Source organism: Numida meleagris, chromosome 11 (genome assembly GCF_002078875.1).
Source record: "Numida meleagris isolate 19003 breed g44 Domestic line chromosome 11, NumMel1.0, whole genome shotgun sequence".
In the NCBI taxonomy this organism is placed as follows: Eukaryota; Metazoa; Chordata; class Aves; order Galliformes; family Numididae; genus Numida; species Numida meleagris.
In genome coordinates, this window is record NC_034419.1 from 18,295,375 (window position 1) to 18,321,144 (window position 25,770).

Here is a 25,770-nt window from a genome sequence, read left to right on the forward strand (position 1 = left end):
TGAGCTAAGGGCTGTGCAGTGAGCTGGGTGTTCCCAAAGGCAGAGGGTTTCAGCCCCGTGTTCCTCCTCCCCACACTAACTTGAAAGCCACCTCTGAATGTTTGGGGCATTTTTATATTTCAAAAGTGATTGTTTGTATCCATCTCAAAATAAAGCGATCCTAGCGATGTGAAATGAGACAAGCTCAGAGTCTGATGTTGACAAAGAGAAGGAGAAACAGATGCATGTTAGAAATATTCTTGCTCATAACGGTGCTTGGCTTTCTAAGAGCGAAGCAAAAGTGACAAACCATCAGCACGATGCTGAAAAACGTTCTTGAGCCCTTCCCCCAACAGTCCTTATGTTTGCAGAAGGAAAAGGAAAGCACAGGGGCAGGTAAAGGCACGAAGGGGCAGCCCTTGGCTTCCAGGGCTCCGGGGCCAGGCTGGGCCCTGCTGGCTGCTGAAACAATGCTATTATCCGGGAGGAAGAAACACACGTATTTAATGCCCAGCACTCTGAATTTTATGGTGCCTTTAACCATTCGTTTCCTTGCTTTTAGTGGTTGGGCATGGTAAGTAACGCGAAAGGCATGAGTGCTGCTGTCACTTAGCAACCTAAAATGAGTTTTGGAACAAAGATCTTTATTTCTGGAACCACTGAACAGCAGCTGGTGATGAGGATGGAGGAGCACGGGGTGGCAGGCTGAGCCCTCACTGACCCAGTGCTGACACAGGGGCGCACCAAGAGAAGCCCCTGTGCACACACACAGCCCAGCAGGTCCGGCCTGCACCGCTGGCCAGGTGGGAGCCAGGAGCCTCTGCTGCCTGCGGGGATCTTCCTCTAGGCCAAACTAGGACGCATTTAATTACTGCCAGCTTTAATTACTGTGCCAGCCTCCCAAAGGGCTTTCAACCTAGCTCGATTCTCAAGTCTCATTCCTGTAAGTTCCTTGCCTCTCTATCTCGTGTGGTGGCAGCTGCAGGAGCATCTCAACACGTCCACCACGTCCGTTGGAGGACAAATGAAGAACTCACACAGAAATGACCCAGGCTGGGCCTCGTTAAACTGGAAATTTGTGTGTGAATACTGCCCATTAAAAACCTGATGTTGTTCACTGGCTAGAAACAAATGGCGCTGCATACTACTTGCCTTTTTCTGCTTGTATCTCCTTGTCACTATGTACATGAGGCCAAATCCTCCAAGTGTGTCCCTGCTCAATCAGGATACCTCGGTGGAAAAGTAGCATGGGTAAGATCGCATGGAACGCAAAGAGAAAAATGAAAAAGGGAAATAAGGAGTTTGCAGTGATCATAATAGCTGAGAAGTCAGACTGAATTCTCTTCCTCCAGGAAACACTCAGGATAACTTCTACCTCTTAATCCCGTTAACCAAACTGAAATTCTTGAAGAAAAATGGGAGAATGCAAAATAAATCCTATTATATGGTAGAGTAAAACATGCGAATCCAAACTCTGTCTCTCATCAGAGCCTGATATTCTGTTGTTATTACAGCCAAGTTCATCGTACTGCTTTGGAAAAACAATTTTGGCTTATGCATCTTGAACAATTTCTGCTAAGGACAATCTAAGATATTCCATCTATTACCACTGATATTAAAAAAGCCCAATTTTAAGAAATTCTACCTGGAATAAATTTTACTTGCAAGCATTAGTTCACTGCATTTTGTCAAGTCTTAATGAAGGTAGATTTTAAGATAAGGTTTCCCACATATAAATGTAGATGCACTTTATAGGTTACCCAATAATTATTAGGGAGCTCATTTCATTAGGCAACAGCATCAGGAATGAGTTACAGAAAAAAGCGAGGAACATCAGGACAGTGAAAGCAAACAGCACTCCACAAACCACACCTGAAGCACAGTGCGAGTGAGCAAAGGTCACTGTCAGAAACTCGAACACATCCATTCCTAAAGGTCATTTTATTCCACTTATTCCAACCAGATCTTTTTATTAGTATGGTTTTTTACAGGTCAGTCAACTGCTGTAACTGGCGGACTGCTTTGTGACCCGTGGGTTGAAGAACCCTACCCACACGCACAGATAAATTAAGACAAGGACAGCTTTCTAGGAATCAGCATTCCTCACCAAAGTGACCCGTTTTAAAATGCACAGCAGAAAGCGGTTTCCCTTACAACATCACTCTGGACATGTGCAAGTTGCCTTTAGTGAAGTTCTCATTAAGTAAGATTCAAACCCCGCTGAAATCAATAGGATCTTTCTATTGACTTTGGTGGGCGTGGGATAAAGCTCGTGCAGCTGCCACTGTTCTGAAACAGAGAGAAAATGCAGTTTCATTAAAGCAATTGATATTGCTTCAATTATTTTGTCCCACTGTAACTACACAGATCCGCAGAGAACTGCTCTCCTTTCCGTCCCCTTTGCATCTTGCACACATTTTCGTGGGTTAAAACGTGTGAAGCAGCGTGTCATCTCACAGGCTCGGCCAAACTGCAGGCTGGTCCACCCTACAGGCTTCACCGATGTCTCCTGATGCCACTGTTCGAAAACTCCCTAAACATAATGGCTGAAAGGAATCACAGGTCAAAAATTAGACAGCTTACAATTTATTCTTACCTCCTATTCACTTGTGCCCTTCAAAAGAACTCACCCCTGGGGAGCTGACAAATAAAGATAAATTACCCTTCTGCAGCGTTCTTTCTAACTAAGCCATTGTAGTGATTAAATGAACCTTAGAAGCCAAATTCAGCTTTGTTAGCGAAAATTGGGTAGAATTTTTTGCTTTTTAACAACTACAGAGCTCATAACTTCCTGGTATAAAGGCATGATTTCAAGACATTTTCTTGTTTTAGCATTTTGCAGGAGTTAGCTACGTGTTCATTTTAACGTACGGCGTGGTATGCACCAAGACAATTTACACGTGTCTCTACGGATAACAATGCCCCTGTGTCTGTACAAGGACATTGCCACGCACGCAGCACTGAGGTCTCCCTGCCTGAGGGATGAGGAGCAGCACTGCTCACAGCCCCCGCGCTCCAAGAGCAGCTGTGGGCACGAGGGACCTTTTCTGTAAGTTCACATCAGAGATTCAACCCCTTCTTGAGTTCCTGGAAGCTTGGTGCCTCCCTACGTGGCCCATGGACACCACTGCTACTGCAGCATGGCGCATCATTCCTCTGCACAACTGCTTCAAAAAAAAATAATAATAACCCTGATGACCAATTGAAAACACCAAGAAATGAACCAAGGTCTGTCTGGAAAAAGCTCAAACTAGGTGAGCAAAACCTTTTAGCAACAAGACTGAGAGGTTACTTGATTACACCATATTGCCTTGGTTATTTTCAAGAAAAAAATAGCACAAGAGGCTTCTTCAGCTTGAAATGGAGAGGTGCAAGAACCACCAACGAGTGGGTGCCAAAACCAGAGACATTCAGGCAAGAGCACCAAACGAATTCAATCAGCAAGCTGGGAAGCACCGATCTCACCACCGACACACATTTCTGAAGCAAGACCAGCTGTCCTTCAAGAAATTTGTGTCTTTGCTAACGTAAGTACATGTCCTAGTCCACTTCTGCCAGGGGCACTGTGTCAGGAGGAAGGTCGGCCCCTTCTGGACACAGCCAGGGAACAGAGCAGGGAGCAGAGGGAAGGACAAGGGGAGCTGCACCTCTGCTGGGAGCTGTTGGTGGAGGTACCGTTCTGCCAAGCAGGTGCTGTGCTTGCAGGGAAGCTGGCAAAGGTGCAGGGATAACCGCAGCAGGCGCTGCTATGATGCTGTGTTGACGAGATGACGAAGTGAGCAGAATGCGAGCTGCCAGCCGCATCACCAGCAGCGCGTCCTTCAGCCCTGCTCACACACACACTTATTGGAGCGCTCACGGGAAGACGATCGCTCACCCTCAGGATCCAGGGCCACCCGTGCTTCCAACATCTGGTTCAGATGGATGTGAAACCCAATGCACAGCCCACAGCAGCACGGGGTCCATCACTTCTGCAGCAAGGGACTTTGGAAGGTTTTGGTGCAGGTTCCAGCATCACAAACAGATACACTTCAATGCAAGAGGAAAAAAAAAAAAAAAACACCTCTGTAGACATGTCAATTTTAAGGACAATAAAAAATAGATATTGTTCATCTGCATGCTTCATTAAGAATGAAAATGCAGCAAGGGTTGGGAGCCATGCCAATAAAACAAGGGGGCTTCTCATATTCCAGAAGAGCAGAATTGTATCCAAGCAGAGAAAAAGAGACGCTGTGCTTGTACTTTGAGGTTGGAGAAAGACGAGTCTAATTATTCTCCCTTTTAGCCTGAATTTTGTTGCACTCAAGAGATAAAGGTACATAGAGAAAAATACATAAAGGAGCAGATATTAACCCCGCACACTTTTGCCCACTGCAATAATTCTTATAACTCATTAGGTTAGCTCCATCTCTCTGTTGCTGGTAATGAGGTTCAGAGTTTGTGTCACTATTGTAATGGGTTATTGATCACCTCTCAAAGAACTTCATAGTTTCTGCCATCTGAAAAAAAAAATCCTTGTAATGAATGCTAGTCCTGATGAATTTCATTTTAATTACATACAAGTCTTGTTGCACTTTTCCAACGCTAAGCTTTCATCTCTCCCCAGTAACAGCTTTATTTTAAGCTCGCCTTCAACAGACGCCTGTGTTGGTCATTTGGGCTGGGGATTACATTTTTCACCTGTTCGAGGATTCTTGCGAAGAGCTATTTTTTAATCTATATTTTCTAAGAGGGAGCACATGCCTGCGGATGCAGAAATAGGCTGCACGATGCCGCCAGCTGCAGAGCCGGGCAGCATCCCCCGGCGCCCACCCGTCTGCTCCTGCTTTGAGATCTGCTGTGCCCCAGTTCAGCCCCCAGTGCCGATGGTTTGTGGCAGGGAGCAGGGCGAGGGGCTGAAGCCACAGCCAGCTGGAGTCCGGGGGACCCTGGTGTCCTTGGAGCTGGAGCAAGATGCTGCAGCACAGCAGCAGAAATCAATTCAGCACTGCAGGAAGATGGGAACAAGCACAATTACAGCGGGGGGAAATCCCAAACAAAGTTTGCAGGCTCCTCCTTGCTTCCCAGGAGACTGCAGCTTGCTCTGCTGAAGTGAAGGTTTCCCACTACAACAAGTCAATATTGCTTTATTCTAATTGCATCCAAATATTTATGCCAAACCTGTGAGCTGCCAACACGCTGACAATAAGAGGAAAGACAAAAGCTGTTTAACTGTTACAGAATACGCCCAGATGGAATGAGTGAGCGTGCTGGGCAGGGTGGATGCACGTTAAGCCAATCGAAAATTATTTTTTTGTCAGCTTAATGGAAGAGCCAAAGGGCTTTTTGCTCTTGAATGCCGCTATGACTCTTCTTATGTTTTAAAATGCTGCATAATTACATACATAAGCACACTTCATCACGCAGTTCAATTTGGGCCCAGAGCTGGTGGAAAGCAAGCAGGTAGCATGGCTCCCAGACAAGGCATCGGCTTCGGGCAGGGCTGCAGAAAGCAGCAGGGCGGGAAGAGCCATCATGAGGCAGCACAGACTGATGGCCATGGCAAAACCCGGGGACAGGGAGGCCTCAGACAGTGCTCCCTGTTGGGGTGCTGGGGGCACACACCGCCAGTGCAGCAGGCACTAAATGGGGCAACTGCTGAGGAACGTGCACCCTGCTAAGAAGACCGGCACCGGCCGTGCTGAAGGCTCACCCCCTCACGCTCACACTGCTCTGAAGCCAAAGTGCTCCTTTTAAGGCCAAAACTCATAAGGGCAGCCATAAATACCCAGCCGTGCTTTTCCAGCTGGGGCTGTGGATGTGCTATCCGCCAGAAATAGCACAAGAAAATCCTTTCCATACTTCGTTCCGTCTGGGAGGTTTTTTGGTGTCTGCCCAACAAGGCAAGACCAGAGACAAGGAGTACCAGCTTATCCACATCAGCGAGATCTCCAGGTCCTTCCTGGCCCCACAGAATCATTAAGGTCAGGAAAGACTGCTAAGATCATCAAGCCCAACCCTCAGCACATCACCACCGTGCCACTAAACCATGTCCCTTGCTCCAGGCAGCACTCCCCCGTTGCATTTTTTGTGTTAGTTGCTATTCAGCTCAGTAAACACATAGAAGTCCCTTAACCTATTAAATCTGTAAGAGACAAAGGATGTATTTTGTCCAAAAATGTAATTTTAGAGACAATTCCTTTTTTTAAAATAGGATAATTGGGATAATTGTTGGCTTAAGTACGTGCCTGACTCGTGCCAAAGGTGGTACAAATCCATTCATTCAGAGCAGAGACATCTTTAAATAACACACAGAATCCAGGCCTTACTTCTGCAGTACGAATATTGTGTCAAACAAAAAAAAATGACACAGTTATGGGATCACCAAAAAGATCGTGAAGGTGCAGATCTTCCTTAGAAATAGCTATTTTCAAGAAGTCAGACCTCGCTTTTCTGAAGTTATCTGGGTAAGTATTAAAGAAGTCTGATTTAAAACATTATTTGTTAATTCAAGGTTGTTCAAACTATTATAAAATTTTCAAAGAGGAAGAAGTGAATGGCTTAAAAGCATCTTTTGAAAACTAAGACATTAGTTGCCTGCAGGATTTTCTTCCCCTAATCAGAGCGCATAGAAGAGTTGTCTTTCTATCTAGTTCACCAGCAGATAAGCTTTAGTTATTAAAATATTAAATCAGAGAGAACTGAGATTCCATTCAGAAAAAAAAAAAAGCTCAATTTGCCAAATTGCTACTTTAATAAATTATGTCATGAACGTATTTTGATAAAAAGGGCATTATTTAAAGACGAGACCAAGACTAATGATAAATGAGACCCCATTTCAATTCTGTAAGCCTTAATTCAATAAATACAGAAGGAAAAAAAATCCTTTTTATTTATTTATTTTTTTAAAAACGTTTGCTTTCAGGAAAGATGCCTGCAATAAGAAATGGTGTTTACTGTACATACAGATCATAATACAATATCCACACAGGAACAAACTATCTGGCTGAACAGAGAAACACAGAAGAAGGGAAATCTTTGTAAATCTCCTACCAACCAGGGCTGAGCAAATAATTCATCATGAATAATTTGGTCAACAAACGCAGCCTTGTTTTATGCTCACGAGTCATTTACAAACCAACTCTGATTTCCTTGCTTTGCTTTTAGCTGTTCGACTTACTGCGGTAATTTCATTCTCCTGCAAATAAGAACTCCAGAGATGGGTGGTGAGCATTCTCCAACAAAACCACATTTCTGGGTTTTATTTGACTAGGAAAAAAAAAAAAACAAAAACAGAAGCATTCTTTTTTCCTTTCCTGAGCAGAGGCATTTGCAAACAGAGCTCAGTACCGCTGGGAAAGTGCTTTGCTTGAGCAGCTCATTGGCAGAGCACTTACTCAGGGCACAGGGCTGTGCTCGGGGCCCACTGTGACCCAATGTTTTCCCCTCTTTCCAGCAATCTACTTTCGTTCAGCAAAACTACGAGTTCTCACCTCAATAAAGAGGTATTTATTTTTGATTTTACACGGGTTTTTCCGTGCGCATTATTGCAATCAAATTTAATTCATTCCCTTCTAGTTGAACTGGCACTTGTTTCAGGTTGGAGTGTTATCAAATAATAGCCCCTTTCCACTGAAGTGCACAATAAAAGTCCACATCAAGCCCTGCTTAAAGCGACTTTGCATTCGCACCACACCACATTGCCATCTCAGAGAAGATGCATACACAGCCACTCTAATGACATCGTTAAACTTTAAATTGGTTGATTCATTTCATGACTACATCACCGGAATGAAAACGTCACTTTCTCATAATATTGTTTTAACGATCATCATTGCCCTGTGACTTACTGTTATACTGAATACTAAAACTTAAATGACAGAGGTCTTCTCATAATTAGCCTATTTACTGATCATTTCATTTTAATCTCAGGCCATGAGTTAAAAGAGGCATCTCTGCAATGCTTCCAGTTTATTTCAATAAACTGCATTGTAGGAGGCACATAAATCTCTAGTTTGAGTCCATTTGCTATAACATATAAATAAATGAAACGTTAATAGAACACTTAGGGCGAAAGAAATTAATTCTACTTTAATTCTTGATAATTCTTAAGTGCTTGGTTTCCAAAGCCCTGACTTGAGAATATTACAGCGTTTACATCATGCCTTGCAGAAAAGCAGCACGGAAAGAATCAACCCAGGAATGGAAGACAGCAAACTACCAGGAACTGGCCAAGGGATGGACAGACTCGGATCGCAGACACACAACAACGAGATGCTCCCATCAGGTTACCCATGCTACGCACAACATCCCTGAAGCACCTGATCCAAATAATTTCATCTTTTGGGGCGTAATTCCTGAAACGGCACAAAAATGCTCTGCATGAGGTCACACCACGGCCTCGCACAGCAGCTGGAACCTCGTCCAGTCTTTACTAAAAACGCCTTACCTACTGCGCCCTAAAAATAAATCACAACCTTTTTCACAGCTGGGTGATAACTGTCATCCCATAAACAACCCTTCTAAGTCAGATCTTTTTCCCTCCTCATCATTTCCAGATGAGAAGTCCCCAGGTTTAAAGCAAAGTTGCTTTAAAAGCATTATTTTGCACTTTATGCTATCCGGTTTCCTCTCAGTTCTATTACCCTAATCAATACTGTCATCTAATTCTCCCCATATCACATCAGGTTCTTCTTCGTATTGCCAATTTCACTGGACTCTGTGCCGACTGCAGAGCTGGTGAGCACAAACCCTGACACCACTGCTGTCCCCACCCCCAGGCCCCGCAGCACACCCCATAGCCCGCTCCATCCCTGTAGCATTAATCCCTGTTGGCTCTACTTCAACAAACGATTTTCTACTGGACAGAGTGTCAGATGCTCTACCTAAATCTAGACAGTTCACACCCATCCGTTATCACTGCCTAAGAGATCTTTTATGAAAATGGATATTAAATTAGATTGCAGTACCATAATAACAACAATGCCGTTGTGTTGCTCTCCTGCGTGGCCGCGGCAACTCCTTCAGTCCCTAACTCTGCACTGACCCAAAGCAGCCAGCCGTGCAGCTCCCATTCTGCCTTTTTAAAAGGAAAGTAACACCTCAGATAACTCTGGGTACAGGGCAACATCTTCTGCAGACATGGGTTCATTAAATTTGCTGGAACGACACACAAACTCATGGGACAACCCCCCGTAATCCACAGCCACCCAACAGGGCCATGTTAAGCAGACGAGGTCCATCTGCTGCCGTGGGTGATGTAATTTCTATTTGCACTGGGCAGCCCATCACCATCCTCATGGGCACCTTCAGCCTCAGTGAAGGACGCAGTGAGGACCCATCCTTACCCCCAGTAGGGAGGCTCAGAGCCACGCTCAGCACGCTCTGTGCATCTCAAAGCAGACAGCCCAGCTTCCAGCTCACATGTCAGCACAGCTCTGGAGAAAAAGGGAACATAGGCACAATGAGAAAGGGATCAGCTACAAACTGGGTGAATAACTAGAAACATGTGCAAGAAAATCTGGAAAGCTCTTGACTTGAGGTCGCCACAGGTCAAAAACAAGTGCTATTTAATATGTCTGCTCTGAGACTACTTCTCACTAAAGCATTAATTTATCACATAAAATCCACTAGTAAGTAACATTTGCAGAGGTCATTCAGTGGAATATCTCTGACCTGAGCCATTACTGTACCTATCTGATTTTTCTGTAACAGAATGGTGAGGCTCTGAAGGCACAGGAGGAAAGAAAAGGAGAAGTCAGTACAACAGTGAATAGCTGCAGAGAAAAAGGAAAATGGTCAATAAAAACATTAACTGGGGCCACACAGCATTGGTGTAGGAAGATGCCTCAGCATCCCCACACCTACCTGTAAACCATTTCTCAGAGATGGAGCTGCAAAGGAAGCACCATATGGTGAAAAGTCAGGCTGTGACACCCCATTATGCTGAAAGTAAAGCCTTCAAAGCAGATTCATATACTTCAGGTTCAGCTAAGGCAAGGGAAGCTTAGAGGTCAACCTGGAGGGTACAGACTGGGGCTTTGTAAGCAGTGCTGCAAATCACCAGAGGATTCAGAAAGCCCAAGGATGCTGACCTCCTGCTGCTATGGGATGGCAGGATCCTGGCTGCACGTTCCATGCTGAGAAATTCGGATGTGCTGGGAGATGCCAGATCCGCAGCGCTATCCCAGCAGCCTCACAGATGCTACTTGTTTGGATTTTCTTCCTTACTGAGGAGAGAAAGAAACCAGGAAGCTGCTGGGGAGAGGACTGATGGCCTTGGGTCCCTCCTGCAGCCTGGAGCATTCCCAGAACAACATGGCATCAAAAAACTGCACGCAGAGGCACAGCCATGCTAAGTATGGGGAAGAGGGTTTTTTTTTCCCCTAACACTTTCCTCACTCCTAGAAGTTTCCACTGAATTCACAGCACCTGAAATGTAGATCTCCATGAGTATTGACACTACTTGCTCTTGTTGAGAGAGCTGGAATCAAAGGGCATAGATCCGCTCTTGAAACGCTGGGAGCTGCTTGCTATATCTGAACGGTTATGAAGCAGCCAGGGCAGAGAGCACGATGGAGATACTGGGAATACAAATAGCTGAAGGGCAGATCACATGGTGGAATTGCTGGAATAGAGCAATATTACCAAGCCATCCTGCTGAGTTAAAGGTCTAAGAAATACATCTCTATAGGTAGGACATCTTGTCAATGAAAACTGTAAGGAAAGCAGGCACGGATGCTGCCGCTGGCAGGGCAGGGAGGTCACTCTGACCTGGTAACGAATGCGTGATGAAATGCCACAGTGACACGTATGCAACTCCTTCCATTTTCATCAGCCAAATTCATACCGATCTCAAGACCGGGCCACCACCTGCCCTTTGGAACATGCAACAGTATTCCCATGGTTTACAGAAAGTTTCTTGGCCTTAATAAATCTGGTCAAAATCATCACACCAGGACAAATAATCTCAACAGCTCCTGGAAAACTCCTTAGTGAAGGAGCACAAACTGCTTTCTTTAGCTCCTCTCTTTTCCATCACTTGAAATTCTGAACCCACATCAATTTCTCGTTACTCCTTTTCTCTTTGTTATTTCCCTCATAACCACCTTCCTTGTGCTCTGAGCCAGGGAAGATTTCTAGCACATGAGGCTGTTTCTTCGCCGTGGCATCCTGAGTTTTTTAGCCATTTGAGAAAACTCTTGGTAAAGGCTTCATCATCATCATGGAATCATCATAGAATCCTTAGAGTTGGAAGGGACCTTTAAGGGCCATCTAGTCCAACTCCCCTGCACTGATTGGGGACACCAGAGCTAGACCAGGTTGCCCAGGGCCTGGTCCAGCCTGGCCTTGAGGGTCTCCAAGGACGGGGCATCCACCACATCACTGGGTAGTCTGTTCCAGTGCCTCACCAGAATGGAAGGAAAGGCAAGAGGGGTTTTAGTGATCCAGGCAGTGTCTTGTGCACACTGCTCACTTAACTACCCCAGACAGGACCGTTCTGCTTTGATCTCCATATCCTAATGGCTACAGCGCACCCCAGCTCCTTGGTGTAGGACCAGACAGTCAGTGGAGCAATGAAGCATATGGGCAAGGCATTTCTTGTTGACCTTCTGAAGCAATCAGCTCGTGCCAGAACCATGTGTTTCATTAGCGTGGTTGTATAATTCTGTTTCTTAATGTCCGCAATTAATTCACTGCAGTTTCTAAGACTATCTCTGCTCACAGCCCACACCTTGATCTCGTGTCACTCCAGTTTTAATGGAACAGAGCCACAGCCAGCCAGGGGGACTGATGGACAGTGGTCAGAGCCAGCCTAGTTTAACAGACAGGAAGAAAGGAGCTCAACGAGCTGTGTGGCTGAGCAGGACCAGGCTGGGAGCACCCGGAGCTAACACCTTCATTAGGAAGCCCAGACCATTCCCAAAGCTAACTGAAATGCATTATGCCTTGTCAGAACTCCACGCCAGGGAAAACATCTGGAAACACAAACAGTTGCTCTTTTGCCACCTAATTTAAAAATACTTCTCCAGGAGTCCTTTATAGGCTCATAAGAACACGCATTTGTCAAGCTAAACAATAACACGTGGTAATACAAGAGCCGTGCTGCTACCCAACGGAACACAGCGCCCAGCAAACACCTTCTACCCAAGTCATTTTTCAGCTGCAGTTTGCCCTTCCATTTGGGCTGGGGAGAGCTGCTTTGCCTGTTTTCCATTTAGCAACCCATCCACATGTTATACAAACCTCTGCTGCAGATACAGACCTGGGACTTGATGAATCTGGCATACATAGTATTGCAGGTGGGTTCAGACCCACACCTGAAAGTCTTTCTTGAGAAGAAAAAAGCAGATCAAGCCCCCGCAGCTCTGAAACAGGCACACCGTAATTACTAATGTTCCAAACCTCAGCAATGATTGTGACCCAGCTAAAAAATCAACGCACAGTATATAAAGCTATACACACCAGAAATTATTAAGTCCCAAATTACATTTGTGCCTCCTCATTTAACTTAACACCGCACAGAGGGCTGTCAGTCATCACCTGCGCTGCGACGGCGCGATGAGCAGGATCCCCTGCACCAGCAAGCGCTGGGACCTGATGCTCTGCGTACAGGAATGACCCATCACCGACCTTTGCTTGCTGCACCCAGTGAGCAACAGCATTTAGCACAAAGAGTGACCACTGGGTCTGCATGCACCCAGCGCTTGGAGGAAGCACAGAGAGGAGGGGAGGCACCTCCCAGCTCTGAGAACCTCGTTAAAGCATCCAGCTGCCCTCCTACCCTGTGCTCCTTGCAGGGGCCATGAAGACAGAAATAAGTGGTGCCATTGAAGTGTCTCATGCTGCCAGCATGTCCAAGTGCCCAGCGGTGCAGCCGTGCCACAGCTGTCTTGTAGACACTCGGTCGAGGGTCGCTGAGGCACGGCTTGTCAATCAACACCCTGCTTGGCACTCCAGACTCCCCCCAAATCACATTAGGACTGCAAATTGCTGTCAAAATAAATGAAAACTCAGAGCAGGCTTGGACAGAGAGAGGGAAAAGAAAAGATCTTAATGGGAGAAAAATTAAGTAATGGTCACTTAATTCCGTAACTTCAATGTTCCCAGCTTTAATTGGGATCCGGGGAAATTAGACGTTATAAGCTCAGCTGCTTATAGCTCCAGAAAGATGAAAATCTTCAAAAATTATATAAATAATAAATCCCTGGGCTGCCAGCACATTATTGAGTTCCTCCCCATAGATCTCAGTATACGCCAATATTGCAGGCATAAAATTTATTTTAAAACACACTTTCCGGAGGGTGAGGTTAATTCATTTAGCAATGTAATACACTAGGGAAGAGCGATTATTTATTAAAAATGGCATTCCCTGATCTCTGTAAAGCCCATACGAACATGGACAGAACCGTAAAGCAGCGCCGGCACAAACGAGGAGCGGGAGATTGTTGAAGCACGGAGCTGTCCTATAGCCAAGCTGGGAAGCTCTTCCTCATTTCAAAACTACATTTTCAGAATGAACCCGTTTCTTAAGATAAAATTGTCAATTTTTCACTCATTCGCTATTTTGTCTCATTCCCACCAGAGCTGCGTGCACCATGCCATGCCCACCTCGGCACTGCCAGCACAGCGTGCCGCGTTTTGGCACAACACAGCTGTCTGCACCGCTGGGCTTGCTGTCAGCTCGCATTGCCAAGGGCAGTACCTCCAGCTGCCAGACAACACAGGGACGAGCATGGCCGACACCAGCTCCTGCCCATGTACAGTTGGTGGGGAGAGCCAGCAGACAACGGCCGGTCACCTCCATCCTCCCCTCGGATTCACAAACACGGGCTGGTGGCCAAGCACACTGAGGAGAAGGAGACTTCAGAAGACTCACGCGAGGCCTTGTTGCTCATGCTGCAGCGTGGTCGTCTCTCAGCTTTTGCTATTGGCGACATTTTTCAGGCCCCGGCCCCAAGGTGGTTCTATTTCTGCAGGATCTTAGCTCACTCTTCAAATAAATACACAATTTAAAGCTCTTTCAGGGCAAGAAAGACATTTCAGAGCACTAACTCAGGGTACCCAGAGCCTGAACCCCACAATTCCTGAGTCAAAATTAAATTACATTCTAAATCCTTGAGGCTTAAGTTAATCCTATGCTTTGTTAAGTCCCAAGACATGATTCTTAAAAGCATCGACATTGGCAATATTTCTTCCATTTATTTTATTTTAATTTAGGACTCGAACTTGGAAAAAGAATAAGAAAGAAAAATGCAATTTTCATTCAAAATTATGCCTTCCCATATATTTCATTCTCTGTTTGAACTCCTCCAGAAATGTGTTGCGATGTGATAAAACTGATGCATTTCATTTCTTTTTCAATCTTGTATTAAATCTACCACAGAAATACTGACCTTATTTATGTCAGCGGAGGGCTCAGCCTCCGACGGCAGGTATTTATCAAGATGATTTTCAAGATGCCATTCCTCTTCGCACAGCCACACACGCGTCCTCGCACGGATGCTTCTCGTGAAGCACCGGCTGGGTTATCGGTCAGAAGACACCAGAAGAACACCTCAGTGCCACTGGGTTGTCTGGGGCTGGAAATGACGTTGGCTGACGGACGGACTGACTTTGGACCCAACAGATGTTTGTATTGAGCCCAAATGAAATCGCCGTTACCGCGGCGATATCTGCAGCGTGCTTTAAGCAGATTGCCGTGAGCAGCAGGAGGGATCTTGTACCATTGTGCTTCAGATGCAAAGAGTCTTTCCTTTTCTTTTCTTGGCACTCAGATTAGAGTAACCAGATGACTACTGAGCCTCCCAACTGTCCCTCTGCAGAACATAAACTCCACTCACAGGCGTAAAGCAGCCTGCTGCAGACAGGTATCTCCAGAGCTAGGTACCTCTGCAGATGTTCCCATCTTCCACTCCAAGTATTGCGCTCTTCTCTGAGGAAGATGCTGGGATGAAGGCCCATCTACAAGCAGGCTCCCCCCAGCGCTAGCAGAGCAGCCCACTGTGCACACAGCCCAGAGCAGACGATGGCAAGAACGGCAAACCTCCCATTCCTTTGTGTTTCTCAGAACACACTGAGCTCACTGCCATTTCGTTGGAATCTTGTATTTTCTCTAGCTGAGGTGTTCTTCAATCCGCACTCAAAAAAAAAAAGTAAAGGAGAAGTGAAGGTGACTTACTGCTAACAGCATGAAGTATGCCTTCATATTTTCCTTCAAACACCAGAAATTCACCTTTTCCTTCCTTTTCAAAGGCTCTGTGTTCAGCAAACATCCCACTGCAGGAGGCTGGTGCTCCCCCATCCGTGGGAACGACTGCAGGGAAGCGCGAAGCCTTCCTCGCACGCTAAGCGCCGGCCCATAAGACAAGGCCCGCGTCACAGCTAATGAGTGCCAGACTTCTTAATTTCAACAATACATTTTATGGTCTATAGGTGGTAGTTTTTAAGATGAGACTCCTCAGTCGTGGTTTCTAGCAATTGGTGCATTTCCTAACGACCTTTCCTAAGCACCTGCGTTAGGCACGCTTCAGAGAGCATCCTTGAGGAAACTGCTGGCTGCTGTTAAACCAGCGGCAGGTCTGAAGTTCCTGGGCTCCTCGTAGATCAGAATGAGCTTCTCACTTCTTTAAAAAAAAACCTGAATAATTAAATATTAAGTAAAGCGCTACAGCAATCCGTTCTGTGCTTTCGAAGGAGAAATTCGGTGATGCACAATTATTTTGTTCACTGAGACAAGGAGGAGTCAATTTTTAATGCTCCATGAAGGATTTATAAGGAATATATCTTGCAGGAGAAATAAATACGAGCAGACATCTATCTCTCTGGGTTGATTCTGTGTCCAACTCCTTTAATTATGCAGATAGAAGAGAAAGAGCAGAGAAAAGCTGAAAGTATTGCAAGGCTCTGTGCAAGTACCTTCCACCAGGATGAGTGGTACATGCATCCAAGCAACCTGGAGATGCACGAGCTGTCACAGGAAGCAGGACAGCACTGAAGGAGTTAAACCAGACAAATGATGATGCACCTGACATGAGCCAAATACCAGTTATATGTGTGATAAGCAGTATAGTCACGTGAGAATCAGGAATAGGAAAGGAAGAGTAAGATTTCGAAACCTAATTCCTACCCACCCAGAACCACTAACAGAATTGATGTTAATTAGCACCTTTTAAGTCTTTCTATATATTGAAGCGTTTTTATTACAAAACAGAAAGAATAACAACCGTGTGCTTATATGGGAAATCATGGGGAATTAATGCAAATCTGTAATTTGCTCAAGGGGCTCTAAATACATCATAAGCTTCAAGGGCACAATTCAAAAGATTTACGGGTGGTTGCAGAGCCTCACGGGGGAGTTAAGCTGTAGGTCCACAATCTCTTGTACTGGTAATTTACACAATAAACTCCGATATTAAAGAGTAATTCCACAAGTGGTAAGAAAACATGTTAACTTTCAAGTTTCTAATGATTTTTCCCTCCCTTTGAACACAGAAATAAATACACGAAAACACCCATTGCCAGCACATTTCCCAGTGCTTCAGCCAGGTCAGGCCGAACCATGCAGATGGGAAAGCTTTCAAGAAATCAGCTCCTGACCAGAAACAGGCTTTGTCCATTGAAATTCCACCCCGTAGCCCAACGAGCAGATCCGCTCTGGGCAGTGAAGAGGCAGCCTTTCTACAGAGCTGCCTCAGCACAGCACCTTGCCAGCAGAGACACCCTGTGCTAATAAACATACTACAATTAAAAAGATGCAGTTGCAAGCAGCACAGTAAATAGTACCTGGTATCCAAAGGGATGTGTCACACCATGCAGCAGCAGTGACAGAGCATCATGCCTTGGAGGAGGCATTGTTGGCAGATGCCTTCAGCCCAGTAGTGCCGAGGACTACAAGGAGAACACAGTTTTTGGAGAGAAAAACTGGGTTTGAAAGGCATAAACTACCAGTGGCAGACAGGCATGGGGCTTGTGGCTCTTCTCCAGCTTGGTTGCCTTTGTGCAAGCCCTGACCTGGGCTCTGTGCAGTGCCAGCCTGTGCTGCTCTCCTGCAGTGGCCTGCTGCCCACCAAATCACAGCTCAAGTACAGCGGGATTTTCCTCCTCCAGCCCTCCTTTATCCCACAGATTGCCTCAATCAGCAGCAAGCAGGGGTGGGGGAGGCCTGCTAGAACTTGCAGCTGATGCTGATCTACGGTGCTGTGATGTACTATGGCTCTTTCCTCTTCTCTCTCGCCCAGAGCTCAGGCTGCTCTCTTAGAGCCTACCATCTCAGTGAGCTTTTTCCCAGCCCACCTCAGGCCTGGGCCCCTGTGCCATTAAACTCATGTGCCTGCAGGAATTCTACCCGCAGGTTCCCATTTAAGACTCTCACGATCAAAAAGCTGTTTTCTAGGTGACCATGTGGTGACACACACCCGCGCCCTCCTCGAGGACCGGGCAGAACGCGCTCCATATAGAAAACTGCTCTGCAAAGTCAGGAGGCTGTGAGCCAGGAGCACCTGTCAGCTGCTGGCAGGACACAGTTGTCAAGGTATTTCCTGGGGATGTGCAGTTTTACAAAGTGAATCTTACATCTCTGATCAGAATAGAGAAAAAGGAGGGACAGGTATGACAGCTCAGGGACAAGAAGTAAACAATAATGGCAGAACTTCTACAGCTACTATTTTTTTTTAGCCTTTATTAATTGCTTTTTAAAATTATTATTGTTTTTTTTTCTGTGAGAACCATTAGCCCAGCTCTTACGATTACGGGGGTACAGGGTTTAATGCCTTGCCATTTGCAGGGCACTGCAGAGAAGCAGATCCACACCCCCACAGAGCAGGAGAGACTGACAGGGCCAGTCTCTGCTCTCTTTGCTCATGCAAGCCTGCTATTTAAAACTGGAAATGCTACCTGAACAAGCCCAGAAGCAGAGAACCTCCAGCACATAACAATGATAGCTTTGATAGGGCCCTTATCTAGGTCGCGTTTGGAAGGAAGGCACGTACCCCTCCACACACTATGAAAAAATAGCACTTTTTTGACACATTGCAATAACTTCTGAAGAAATTAATGGCATCCCCCATCCACACCTCTCAGCCTGTGAGGCACTGATTTCAGATCCACTGTCAGAAGGAAATGCGATTTCTTAAAAGTAATGATGCTTTCTTGTACTATCTGTGTCAGCGAGCACCTCTGAAATGTAGGTTTGTAAAACCACAACCAAAAATAACCAACCGAAGCACAAGAACTATTTGCCAGACTTCAGAATATGGATTAGCTGTGCTTTACTTCTACTCCTTCCTCTCAACGACCCGAAGTGATGAATAAAAAAATAAATCCACTGAGCTCAGCAAGAGGATTGGGAGCAGTTCTGCCCATGAGGAAGGGCTGCAGATTGCCCCATGAGATGCAGGTGCTGGGAGGATGGGCCACCAGAAGGGACTGGATGTGATCATGCACCGACAGCGCCCTGCTAAGCTGGGGAACACAGCTACCCGGTTAGCTGAATTCTTGTATTTCCATTTTCCTGCCAACTAGCTTAACTGCACTTAAAGGGAGCATCTTAGAAGTACAGAAACCAAATCCGATCTCATCAGCTTACAGATGCACCCAATGAAAGCCATTTCAGGTAACTCTAAACACACACGTGCTCTGCATTTCAACCAGCGCGTAACCTTACCCAGCACTAGTTCAAGCCTAGATGAGCTACTTCAAATAAAAAAATTAAACCCCCAGGCACGTGCCTCACAGTGCAGAGATCAGTACAAAAACTGCAGTCACTGGAATTACAAATATGTGTGATTATTAAACAAATATATCACATACAGACCAGCTCAGACGATATCGTCTCAGACACGTCCAATAATTGCAAAGCTCTTTCCTGCAGAGAACTCTATGGTTTTCTGGAGTGAATGGCAGAAGAGCAGCCAAACATAAATTGTAAACCACCACTGAAAGCTTGCTTTATTACAGCTCTTCTGATTACTACCTATCCATAACTAATATTTAGTGCAGCAAAGACAGGAAATTCTGCTTTTTCAGCAGTTTTGCATCTTACCTTTCCCCCAAGAGACGTACCACGCTGATGTCACCATGCCCCCGCCAAAGCCACTGATGTATTATTAATGCTAAGAGGAGACTTGGTTCTGGGCCGCGCTCAAGTACGCCTATGAGTCTGCAGGAGCTTTGCTTTCCCTCATCTAAATAACACTGAGGCTTGTAATGGGCCAGGACATGAATCCTGACACTTGCTGCAGCGTTTCCGCACCAAAGGCTGCACTCTGCAATCCTCTGTGCTCCTCCTGACGTTTCAGCCGCGCGCTTCCGTCGAGTTTAAAGAGCAATGCAACACCACAGTGATTTATTGCCTAAGAGTTCACCGATGGTTAAACTTTTATAAACCATAATATGGCAGGTCCCAAGCTCCAGTGAAATTATCAGCTACAAAAGTAATGACTAAGCTTGCAAATAATTTAGACAAGGAAATCAATCAATTCTGACCCGCACAGTAATGCTCAGACCTTAGCTGGCAGCACCAAGACTGCGTGTTCATTGCTACTCCAAATCAGCCATCACTGGAGACCCACCAGCCAAAAGCAGTCCATTAATTTTACCAGTATTTGCTAGATACTTTCTTAAGTGTCAGACTCCACTGAAGGAGAACATTTTTGGATTTCTCAAAAACAATACAGGTTTAGTTTTTTAATGATACCTTGCACTGTATTTTGTATCATCCTTGGATGCATTTATGTTAAGCAATGGTCTGCACCTCGAGCAGTTCAGTAACACTCACACGGACACTGCTGCCTGCTGCTGGCTCTGGGGACGCGGGGCACTGAGCTCCTGCAAGGCTTGGAGGCCTCGGCCAAGAGAAGGCATCTCTTGTGCTGTGCCAGTAGATGTGTGCTGGAAAGGCTTCTGCCCCCAAACATCCATGGCTAGCAAGCGAGAGAATGACACATTAAAAGAAAGAAGCTTTTTGTGCACGTCACTAATGAAAAATGGAAGCACGAGGCCCAAGCCACTTGCTCGGGGTCCCACTGTGAGGAGCCCGGTGCTGCCAGCCCCACCAGTGACACCTTGGGCTACCCGCAGACACCTGCCACCCCCTCCAACTGAAGTTCGAGCCATTTCAAAACACAGGAGCTTTTGCACTCATATTACGTAGACTGAAATATGTACCCTGCTAGACACCGGGCATGAAGAACGCGAAACTCAACAAAAATCCAACTTTTTAGGCTAGAAATGCAATACCCAACTGCTCCCATTACTGATTTATGGGAAAATGAAACGCTCCGATGCTATGCTGGGCTTCTCTTGTACAGCATCGCTGCTGGACTCAGCCCGTGCATGCAGCCAGTATGCTAAGCACTGCTGATGAGGGGATCTATTTTCACATCTTAGGAGAATATCAATATCTGTCCTTCATGAAAAAAAAGAAAAAGTGAATGATAACTCTTCGCCCGCTGCCTGCATGATGGATTTGCAATAGAAAGAGCCGTTGGAGGAGAAGAATTGGCCTCAAGTGAGCCATTAATATCGGCGCGCTGCAGCCATGTCAGATGGTACAATATTTAAATGAATAGAATATTACTTTTTGTACTTAACCAAAATGATTATGTACACACACACACACACACACCAAGAACAGCACGGCACAGACCACACTGCTGTTCTACACCCAGGGACAGCTTGTCACTGCTCGGAAATCACTGCTGCAGCCCTTAAAAGCACAGACCGCCAGGGCACGACCCCCATACTTCCCAGCAGTCATCGTCTGGGTGTGCAAACACAAACTGAAGAAGAAGATGCACCAGTAACACGCTGCTTTCACCCAAAATTCAGCTTATGGTTTCAAAGCCCCGTTTTAGAAGCTGTGAAAATGGAGAAGTGTAATAATCTGAGAATGTTACAGCAGAACAACCCTCCATTTCTATGAGATGCTTGCTAGTAGCATACTTATCTGTTGCTCTATGAACACACGGGTCCCTATGAAAGTTCTGCGTGGTGGACCAAGTGGGAAGGAACCAGGTCATCTATTGCTTCTCAGCCCCTGCTGGAGCAAGCAGGGAAACCTTACAGTGCCTGAAGCACGCTCTTTGGAGCAGGGGCTGCAAGGGGGCTCAGGCCAACAGGCGGACACACAGCCACCAGGGCTGGCATCTGCCAGAGACCACGGGCATCACGCACTCAGGTGCTGGCAGGTCCATCTCACTATGAACTGCAGATGTAAATCCACTTGTCCAGGAGAAAGGAACTCAGTTATGCAATATTTCTAAAGGCATATATATTCAAAGAAAAAACAAAGCCCTATAATGAGTTAGGGAAGAGATAAGGGGTCAAGAAAGCAACACGAGAACGCAATAAAGTAAAAATTAAATTATTAAAAGCCATTTTTACTTCTCGAGAACCAACGCAATGACAAAATCATAAGCACGAACCAGCAATACACAGAGCTAAAGACTGATAATACATCTTCATCTTTAATTTCTCTTAATTTAAAGTATATTAATCTAAATGAGCAGATGCTTGGAATTTGGCCCAGATCAGCATTTCAAGCCAAGAAAACCTCAGGTTGTCACAACGAGGGCCTTTCAGCTGTGCAAAGCACCTCCTCACAGAGCCGAGGAACAACCACCGGCGGTCCAGAAACATGATTTGGGGGTTTCAAAAAGGATAGAGAAGCTTGTTTTATCGGGTAATATTTGAAAGCCTGCAGGGCTAAATACGTGCTGCTGCTTTCATTGACAAATGGTTCGTATTTGCCTTCTGAGCTGGGTTTGTGCCAGCAGTTCAGGTACCATAGGGTTAGGCTTTCAAAACCCGGGGAAAAAGGTTTTCCAGTGATTCCTTAAAGATCTATAAAAACATGGGCCAAGATCCACCCATGAATCAAGTTCTTGAGTACTTCGGTTCTCTGAAAATTCATTTAACAAAACCGCGGCGTAAAACAGCCCCAGGAGCCACCGCTATCACACGATAAGCACCGATTAGCCTTTCATCCCCAGCAGGGATTTACAGGATCAAGAATAAAATGGGTTCCTGAGGATGCTTTGCTGAACCCTAACCCGAAACCTCACCTTAGCCCTAACAATTCCACACTGATTTACAGCTAACATAAAACTCAGTCTTCAGGGACACAGGATTTAATCTTAACAGAAGGCTTTCCATAGCCAGCCAATAAACTGGTTTCCAAGCACGGAGCAGCGATAACAGCGTCGTCCCTAATGCAGGCAGCCCACAGAGCTGAGCAGAAGCCACTTACCCACATGAATATCATTGTGCATCCCTGAACCTTCACCTAAACACGTCCATCTCCAGCCATTTGATTTCTTAACCGGAAACCCAGCCCCACCTGCAGTGCAGAACTGCCTCACAGCTGCAGGCCATTGCTCCGTTTGCAGCCATTCCTCAGTTAATCCTCATGGCCCTTGAAAAACTCTACCCAACTACAGGGGGACATTTCTAAAAGAAATACACAAGAATTCACAGAGCACTCCTCCAAGAAATGTTTTCTGTGCCTTTGTGGTATTTTTATAACCTGCATCTGAACCGCCTTTCCAGTGCCTCCTCCCACAGGTAATGAAGAAATGCCAGAAAAGAATATAAGAGTTGAACAGGTGCTCATAGTGCTTCAATGAATAATTGGAACAATAATTCAAAACTCTTTAAAAAAAGCCGTGAGACTAACACACAGAGGAATATCAGCAAATGTATGAGAGATTTAATATGTAAAGGTAAAAGCAGATTTTTTTTTTAATGAGCAGTACATAAGAAGCTGAGTTTCTAGAGAGTCCAATGTATTATAGAGTTTCCTATTACAGACATAGCGAAGACTCTATGTCATCCTTGCATTCTGATATCTGAAGCTAATTCGTGTAAATGTCATTAGTTTTGGTGCCCTCACTAAACTAATTGGAGTTCAAATTCAGCAATCAAACCCTTTTAATCAGATCTGAAAGCTAAGTATGTAATCAGGCAGTTTAACTAACTCGGCTCATAGAGATTTGGCATCTGCAGGACCAAGCCCAGCAGCCCCAAGGCGGCTGAGTGGGGAGCCCTCCTGGCATCCCCTCCCAGAAATCTGCTTCTACCCCTTAATTTTATTTCAGTCATCTCCTTCTTGTTCCTCAGATCAAAAGCCAGGACAGAGATCCAGGATATGTACCTGCTGCATCTCCAAGGGATACAATGCTGTTCTCTCCTTATCACCATTCCCCAGCCAAGTACAAAACCATCATTAACTGCCATCATTCCAACACAAAGTCAGGGGAAGACTTACTATCAAGTGGCTCAGTGCTGGGTCCCAGCATTTCATGAGAACCAAAGGGATGGTTTTATTGGTGGAGAGGGTCTCGAACAAAGATGCTTGGCCACAGCACAGCCCTTGCATTGCTGCATCCCTGCTCCACGCCAAGTTTGTTTCTTCACCAAGGTGAACCTACCGGCAGCGACCCTGAGGAGTTCTGAGAGACCAGAATTAAGAAAATAATGATGACTATTGGTTACTGTCAATCAATGACAGACATAGTTATAATGATACCAGAGATAGTACGTGGTCACCAATAAAAATTATAAGTATTGATTTGTATGTACTTGCCCAGCAATAAATGTCATTTGGACCTCATATTCAAGGATACCTTATTAACTAGCAAGTCTGTGCAGCAGTAAAACATGAAATTGCACTGAAGCAGAAATGCAATCTCCGCGGATTTTCTCCATCCCCACAAAATTCTAGTTCAACATTGATTTTTTCGTGTTGGACCAATACATCGTGTGGCTGAAATGAGACAGGTGAATTCATTTGGAATCTTTTCCTGCTGGAAAAATATCCTAGAAGCAAGGTGAGAGAGCCCTCCCATTACACAGCCAGGATTAAGCCAGACACTTTGCAGCAGTCTCACCGAACTGCAACACAGCTCTCTCCTGACCCTGCTCCAAACTCGGCATCCACAGCAGGAGGGGCTTTGCCTGCTCCACACCTGACAGGGCAGCAAGCCTCAGTGCAGGCATGAACTGGAATGGACAACCTGCAGGTTTGTTCTGATTTTAGTTCTTAGCCATCCAAAGACCTCGAGGAACGGGTTTTGCACAGCACCCCTCGTTCCTCTCTTCTCACTGCAGCCAACCCTATGGCTCCATCCAATTCCCTGCGATGGGCACAGCCATCGGGGGGGATCGATAAAGGGGAGTTCCCTGGGTGCGCTGCCACCAAACCCCACGCTGAAGGTGGAACACGACATTTGGTGGCATTTTGACACGATTCTGCTGCCAGCACTGAGAAAGTTTCCAGTGATGTAAACTCTCTGCTAATGCCGACATCACATGGACGATTTGCAGAGGTGGTGTAACGCAACTCCAGCACGCTCAGCTACAGCTTACTGCTCTGCAGCCACTCCGGCTTTGCTCTGCCCAGCCATCAGTGGTTGCTGAGGATGGAAGATCAGGGAGATGGGGTGCAGCAGTCGTGCAGTTCCCCCAGTGCAGCAGCTCTTGAGGCTGCATATCACCCATCAGCAACTTCAGGCCAATTTCATCAGAGAGATGTCTACGTTTTTTAATTGTTTTTTATACGCCAGGGAGTAAACTCATCAGAAAAACAAAAGAAAACAAAGCAAAACCCAAACCAACAAAGCAACCCCAGGAGGCAGCATGTGCTTCTGACCACAGGAGAGAACTGAAGAGCAGAATGCAAGGAGCAAGAAAAGGGAATGAGGACAACACACGGAGCAGGCCTAACGCCATTGAAGGGTCTTCCCAGTGTACCACAAATTGGCCAGGCTTCAAATAATGTTTACCTAATTCTGCAATTTCCATTACTGCAAATTCCAGACAAGGCGAAGCCCTCGTTGCTATCTGCACACAAACATCACCCAGTTCATGGACACACTGCGTCTACAACAGCACAACAAACCCAGCTGGGTGAGGAGCGCTGCCAGGATGCTGCTGTGGATCTCCCACCCCTGCCCAGGTCAGGGAGAGCCGTCCCAGCACCACGTCCCCAGCACCACGCCTGGCAGGGAAGATGGAACAAGCTGAAGAAGATGCACTTCTGTGCTCCCCGGCTGCGGATGGGGATTTTTCACTTCCATGAAAACTGCCCTCAAAATGCAGTCGGGCCCTCGCCCTTCGGGATGCACCAAGGCAGCATCCCTCCTTACCCACACAGACAGGTTTTAAATAGAGCACTCCTCTTCTGTCATTGACTTGAAGTTTTAACACGTCTCTGTTGTAAACGTGCCAAAAAACAAGAGCATAATTTATTAATTTCCTCCACATACATTCTGTTCCCTGTTTTCTTTCCAGCTATTTAGCTGCCGTGAAAAGTTAAAAGCAGCAAAAAAAGCAAAGAACATCCCTAAAGGTTAAAACTTTGAGCCAACTTCAACTTGGACATACATTAGAGCAGTGTATTTTTCATTCACTCCCGGTGACATTTCAAGCACTGTTACAAATCAATCAGCACCTCCAAATGCATTTGGAGAAGCAGGAAACTATACAGGATACAAATCCTACAACATTTATTATTCTTGCTATTTCACTTGTTTTGATGAAAAACATCGCAAAGGTTATTTTAAAAGAAGAAAAGATTTATTTGAAGTTTCAGGACAGATAAAGGATTTCTGTCGAATATTTCTACAGCAGAACAAAGTTTAGCAATACATATGAAATTTATTTCATAATGAATTTGGTCAAGCGTTTCAAAGGACATAGCTCGTAGTAACATGATATGAGAGAATACTTAGCACTCCATAACATCATCCAGTGTGATGCAGAAATATTGGAAAAATATATCAAGTATCTAAAAATTCATGAAAAACACATTTA

At 45.6% G+C, this 25,770-nt stretch overlaps 1 long non-coding RNA gene across 2 annotated transcripts; it reads right to left on the minus strand.

Moving 5' to 3' along the window:
• Positions 1,516-17,270, minus strand: LOC110405054. 2 transcript variants are annotated; one of them, XR_002442654.1, is made up of 5 exons: positions 16,972-17,270; positions 16,744-16,848; positions 9,306-9,395; positions 3,857-4,008; positions 1,516-2,525 (listed from the first exon to the last, which is right to left on the minus strand). It is a non-coding gene; the product is annotated as an uncharacterized LOC110405054 (long non-coding RNA). The 2 variants fall into 2 exon arrangements; XR_002442653.1 differs by having other exon boundaries at positions 16,744-17,268.